This window comes from Ascaphus truei, chromosome 5 (genome assembly GCF_040206685.1).
Source record: "Ascaphus truei isolate aAscTru1 chromosome 5, aAscTru1.hap1, whole genome shotgun sequence".
Taxonomy (NCBI): Eukaryota; Metazoa; Chordata; class Amphibia; order Anura; family Ascaphidae; genus Ascaphus; species Ascaphus truei.
The window spans coordinates 189,444,613-189,451,104 of record NC_134487.1 but is presented as its reverse complement, the minus strand read 5'-3'; positions in this window follow the sequence as shown (position 1 = coordinate 189,451,104).

The following is a 6,492-nucleotide window of genomic DNA, read 5'->3' as shown; positions in this document are numbered from 1 at the left end:
GGGGGAATGTGTGTGGGGGGGAGGGAGGAATGGGAGGAGAAATGTGTGAAGAGTGGTGAGAAGAGGGGGAGGCACATGAGGAGAGGGGGAGAGTGTTGGGAAGGGAGAGAGCGACAGACATGGGGAGGGGGAGAGATGTGAGAGACAAGAAAAGGGGGAGAAACAGGGTGAACAATTGGGGGAGGGAGTTCAGGAGAGAGTAGGAGACATGGGGAGGGTGGGTAGAGAGAGAGTCCATGAGAGGAACTGATGTAATTAATGAAGCATCTTTTTCCAGGCATCTGGCAGAGAAGGGGTCAATGGAGTGATGCTCTGAAGATCTCTATCAGCAAAGGAGCTAATGGAGCAATACTCTCAGGTCTCCAGCAGAGGAGGGGGTTAATGGGGGGGCGCTCTGCTGGTCTCCAGCGGGGGAAGAGTTAGTGGAGCAATGCTCTGCAGCTCTCTGTCACTCTCTGTGGATCTGTATGTATCTTTATTATCAGCTGGAATTCTGCAGTTTTCTTTATTTAAAGAGTGAAAATGTATTGACCAAAAAGTCTCAATTATTTATTACTGGATAAAGACCCGCACACAACCTCTGCACACACACACGCACACGCACACGCACACGCACACGCACACAGATATACAACCTCAGCACATACACACACACAAAACATGTAAGTGCACATACAAAGTCACAGATATACAACCTCAGCAGACATACAGAAAGATAACTTCAGCACACTCACACACACAGACACACACACACACACACACACAACCTCAGCCCACACAGACACAGACAAGCACAGGTACACAACTTTAGCACACACATAGATACACACTAATAGGTACACATACTGTACAAACACCAACATATAGATATACACACATACTTGCAAATAAGTACACACATAATCAGTGTTACAGACCCACTCTGCTACAACCCTATTAGCCCTGAAATATAAATATATAGCAAGAGCTTGATAAAGGACCCATAGTGGTCCGAAAAATTGCGCAAACTGCTGTGTTCGGTTACTTCACATGGTGTGAATAAATACCTTTTAAGACAACATCATCTTGGTGAGTGCTGCAGATTTTTCTATTTTCTATATTGTTTTGGACTGGTTTGGGATCCCGGTCTTTCTGCTGGCACCCAATATTAGCCCTTATATACCATTTTTTGCTTTTGGAGTGCACTAGGCTGTCACGGGAGACCAGGTTATTTACACCTTTTTACCAGGATCATTCATTGAGCAAAACAAGGTAATGAAATTGACGTTTATTCGCACAAATTTGCTTACGCACAATGATACACAAAATACATACAAAAAGACACACTTACTTTGGGACTGGGGTCGAAAACCAGACTTTCCTAGGTGCAGGGAACGCTATAGAAGAGTTTTACCCTGACCGGGACTTAGCCCGGAATCTCCTGGAACTCAAATCGGCATAAAGTTCCACACGCCACCGGTACGTTCTCTTCTGAGAACTTGGTCCCTCCTGACCGCGAGCTACCACAAATCCTCTGGAACTCAAATCGGCATAAAATCCCAGCCGTGTCCGCTACGTTCGATTTTGAGAACTTGGACGCAAAAGTCGGGACTTAGACTCTGGCGGGCAGGCTTTTCAGGCTTGAAATTGATGCCGGTTATTCTGCTATTCGTGCAGAGCCAACTTTGAAAGGCCCGCCCACGCTCTTACTACCGGAGAACTACAATCTGATTGGCTAACAGATCTTTATAGTATTCTGAGCTTCATTCACAAAACTCAGCTGCCAATCATCGCGTGGGAAAATTCCCAAGCAACCAATCAGAACCAAGCCGCCTAGAAAATCCGGGTCAGCGGGAAATCTGAAATAGCCAAGGCACATGCGCAAGCTTGCCCCCTCCGTCCCTGGTTATCTCAATGCCACCCACTGGGTCAGGTTCCACCAGGTCAGGCAGAGCAAGTGGCAGCCCGGACGACTGCCATTGATCTCCAGACCTGGTACTCCACCTTTCCCTGCTGACCAAATGTTAGTCTCACATCTGGCATCCTCTGATTGCTTTGAACTCCGATGTCCAGCAGACTTACCGGTTCCTATGGGTTAGCCCGGGCTGCCTGTTTGGACATAAGTTCCGAATGTAAAAATACATTACATTTAATAAAGTATATTTTAATACACTAAGGTATAGTTTAAGAAGAAAGATATTTTACTTGTATTTCTAACTGACTTATTCCCCACACACTTTCTCTTAGACTCATACTGGACTCTCAGAGTCCCCCTCAACCTTACAATGTGCCTACATGTATCCAAGAATAAGGCATGATTCCTGGGTACATTTATGGGGTAACCGACAACTCCGGACCCCAACCTCCTAGGCACATTCTGACAACGGTTCCTCCGCAAAACCCCTATTGAAACTCATACCCTAGCAATCCCTGCTTGCTGGCATGCCCGGAAAGGGAAAAACACACTTTTATTGCATACAGTATATGGAAACAGTACAATGTTACTGGGCCCAAGAGCTAACTCTCTTAGACCCTTATACACGGATCAGGGGTAACCAAAATTGGCTTAACCTTTATTTGAGAGCCTGGTTACCCCTTACCATCACACAGGCATCATTGTATTTTTATGTGTGTGTATATAAATGTAGCGGTCATGTAAAATGGCTACAGTCATCTCTCCTGCTGACAGTAAGGCCTGGTAAGTTGTGGGCATGCCAGCAGTAATTATGGAGGTTTGCCCTCACACCCTGGTGAGGTGCCCTGTGTATGGATGGGAGTGGTCACAGGCTCTGACTCCATGGTTAGTGATGTCAGAGGTGTGTCAGCTTCCAGAGGTACATAAGGCACAGCACTGTGTCTAAAAGTTAGTTCTGCGCAGTTCTGCGTAGTTCTGAGTAGTTCTGCTAAGTGGAGGAGGAGTTCTGAGAGGAGTAGAGTTATGTTATAGTAGCTGAGTAAGAAGACTGTGTCCAGGGACCTGGCACAGGGTAAAGACATCCCGGCTGGGATAGGGAATCCCTATTAAAGGAGAATTACACCTTTCAAAGGGAAGCACTGACTGATTATGAGTGGCTAGAGAAACTACTGCGAGGGGCAGCTAGCCCACCTCAAGCAATAAAGATGCTCTTAATTACAAACCCTCTCGTGTACATGTGTGGAGTGATTGTACAGAGAGGAGCACCACAGAGGAGTTCCTCGCCAGGACCATCCCCAAGTGACCGAAGGGACCCTGATGAGGTGGAGGCGCTGCACTGGAACTAGGTAGGACTCAGCACACTACCTCAGCTGCCTGTCTGGACGGGTTCTCCCCACACACCATCATGCGGGAGACTCAGGAGTCCTGTTGCCAACAGGTGCACCACCAGACACTACTACACTGTAATGGGGACTGGTTAGACCACAGGGGCCAATGTGAGATTGGGTGGGTCAGACCGAGGCACAAAAACCGTTACATATGTATATATATAATCAAAAAATAAATAGATGATACCGTTCTGTGGCTAACGAAATGCTTTTATTTGTGCGAGCTTTCGAGATACACTGATCTCTTCTTCCGGCGATGTTACAATGAATGAAGCAAGCAAAAGGTATAATAAGTATACTAGTATACTTATTATACCTTTTGCTTGCTTCATTCATTGTAACATCGCCGGAAGAATAGATCAGTGTATCTCGAAAGCTCGCACAAATAAAAGCATTTCGTTAGCCACAGAACGGTATCATCTATTTATTTTTTGATTATTGAAGCTCGGCTAACACGGTACTGATACCTCTACATGTATATACTGTATATATGGACAAAGAAAGACAAAAAAACCCAAAAAACTTCCCTTTGAGAAAGTCACCCGTGAGTGACGAAACGCGTCAGGGAGCGTCATCACGTAGGACGCATAGACACTACGTCATCACGGAGCGCAGGAGTAGACCGATCCAAGCGCCAACACCATAGAGGCTTGTCAGCAAGGAGCTACACTTCACGATCTTTGGAACGTGTTGCAGCACTATCCACCTGCTCTGGACATCTGTTAGGACTGTGGCTTATTCCGTTCGTGATCGGGGGTTCCCCAAGAACGAAGCGCAGCTAATGGATGGTGGTGATGATTATCACGAAATGCTTTTTTACTCTGTACCTTTGTGAGTGCATTTCTTACCCCCCTCTTCCCCTTCCCCTCAATAAATGTACAGTTTTATACTATGGAGCGTGTGCTCTCTCCTCTTTCTTCTCTCTCTCTCTCTCTCTCTCTCTCTCTCTCTCTCTCTCTCTCTCTCTCTCTCTCTCTCTCTCTCTCTCTCTCTATATATATATATATATATAAATATATATATATATATATATATATATATACACCACAGACACACAGACACACACACACACACACACACACACACACACACACACACACACACACACACACACACACACACACACACACACACACACACACACACACACACACACACACACACACACACACACACACACACACACTGTGGTTCAGTATCACCCTTTTGCTATAACTCTATTAGTACTGATGTATATATGATCCGGTGTTTTGTTCTGTACACTGCTGGGAACCCGTGACACATGATCTGCAGTTAAGGGACACACTCTGTGTCCCAGTGATGCACACAAAGCCTCAATGTTAATGCCGCCTCCCAGGAATGCATATTAGTGTGATATTTCTGGCAATGTTTTGTCTTTTGCTAACAAAGTTACAGAGACGGGGGCGATCCGATGACACTGTTTGATGACACTAAAATGGACTGTCCCTCTTGAACCAGCGTAATCTAAGGATGGTGACATGTTTAAATGCAGCGGACTGACATCTTTTTATACAAATATTTTACAAGTAGAATTATTTTTAAATATTTTCACAGTACACAAAAGCCATGGAGGGTTTTTACAAGCTTTATCTAATGTCTTCTGGTGATCAGACTGTTTGTCAGTCCTCAAAGCCCCAGGTGAATTGTTAGCTTTGCTCTGTCTTCTGCTTGTAAAGTAATGATGAGGCTGTCATTGGTAAGACAGATAAACGGGAGCAGATAGGCTGGGATTCAGTGTTCCCGGAGAAAAGAGAAACATTCATTATTAGCAGGATACAGAGAAGTAAAACAGTGACTTTAAGGGGGATTGAATCTTTCTAAGGAAACAGTTACACTGATAAAAATGTTGACTTGCTACAATGGACATTTATAATATAGAATGTAAACACCCATAAAATAAACTGAGATATAGACCATTGACAAGACATATTGTAATAATAGGATATAGGATAGAGGCTCCTCCCATTGCTCCATATAACAACTCCTTATAACACCCGCTATAACAACTCCCATTGCTCCATATAACCGCTCACTATAACTCCTACAATGACTCCATATAACCCCTCCTATTGTTCCATATAACCGCTCTATATAACTCCTCATCACTCTATATAGCCCCTCGCTATAACTCCTCCTATTGATCCATGTAAATGTTCCTTATACTTTAGAACAAAAGACAAAGCAAGTGCATTGAGAGAGAAGGATAGGGAAGGAGAAAGATGGAGAGAAAGAAGGATAGGGAAGGAGAAAGAGGGAGAGAAAGAAGGATAGGGAAGGAGAAAGAGGGAGAGAAAGAAGGATAGGGAAGGAAAAAGAGGGAGAGAAAGAAGGATAGGGAAGGAGAAATAGGGAGAGAAAGAAGGATAGGGAAGGAGAAAGAGGGAGAGAAAGAAGGATAGGGAAGGAGAAAGAGGGAGAGAGAGGGAGAAGGTTAGGGAAGAAGAAAGAGGGAGAGAGAGAAGGTTAGGGAAGGAAAAAGGGAGAGATGGTTAGGGAAGAAGAAAGAGAGAGGGAGAGAAGGTTAGGGAAGGAGAGAGAAGGTTAGGAAGGGGAAAAGAGGGAGGGAGAAAAGGTTAAGGAAGGAGAGAGAAGGTTAGGAAGGGGAAAAGAGGGAGAGATAGAAGGTTAGGGAGGGGAAAAGAGGGTGTGAGAGAGAAGGTTAGGGAGGGAGAGAGAAAGATAGTTAGAAAAGTAGAAAGAGGGAAAAGGAAGTTTAGGGAAGGAGAGAGGGAGAGAGGGGGAGAAAGAAGGGTAGGGAGGGAGAAAAAAGGAGAGAGAAAGATAGGGAGGAAGAGAAAATAAGGCGGAAGAGAGAGAAAGGTAGGGAGGGAGAGAGAGAATATAGGGAGGGAGAAAGAGAAGGATAGGGAGGGAAGAAGAGGTTAAGGAGGGCGGGTGGATATTGATGCAGGAAGAATGCTCTTTATGAAATTTCCTTTGGATTATCTAACTCTCTAGAGATTTTTGTTTAACCAACTCAGATTGTTTAAGTCAGGAATCAAGATCTGTATTGATTCAAGGAATATAAAGTGTAATGGATATATTACACACACACACAAAAAAAACAGCCTATGTCATGAGTATTCACTAAACACATATAAAATGGCTGTAAATTTTAACGTAGGTTCCTCCAACATGGAGAACCCTTCCTTCACTAATAGTGTTCAGGATCAGGCTTTCACACTAGCG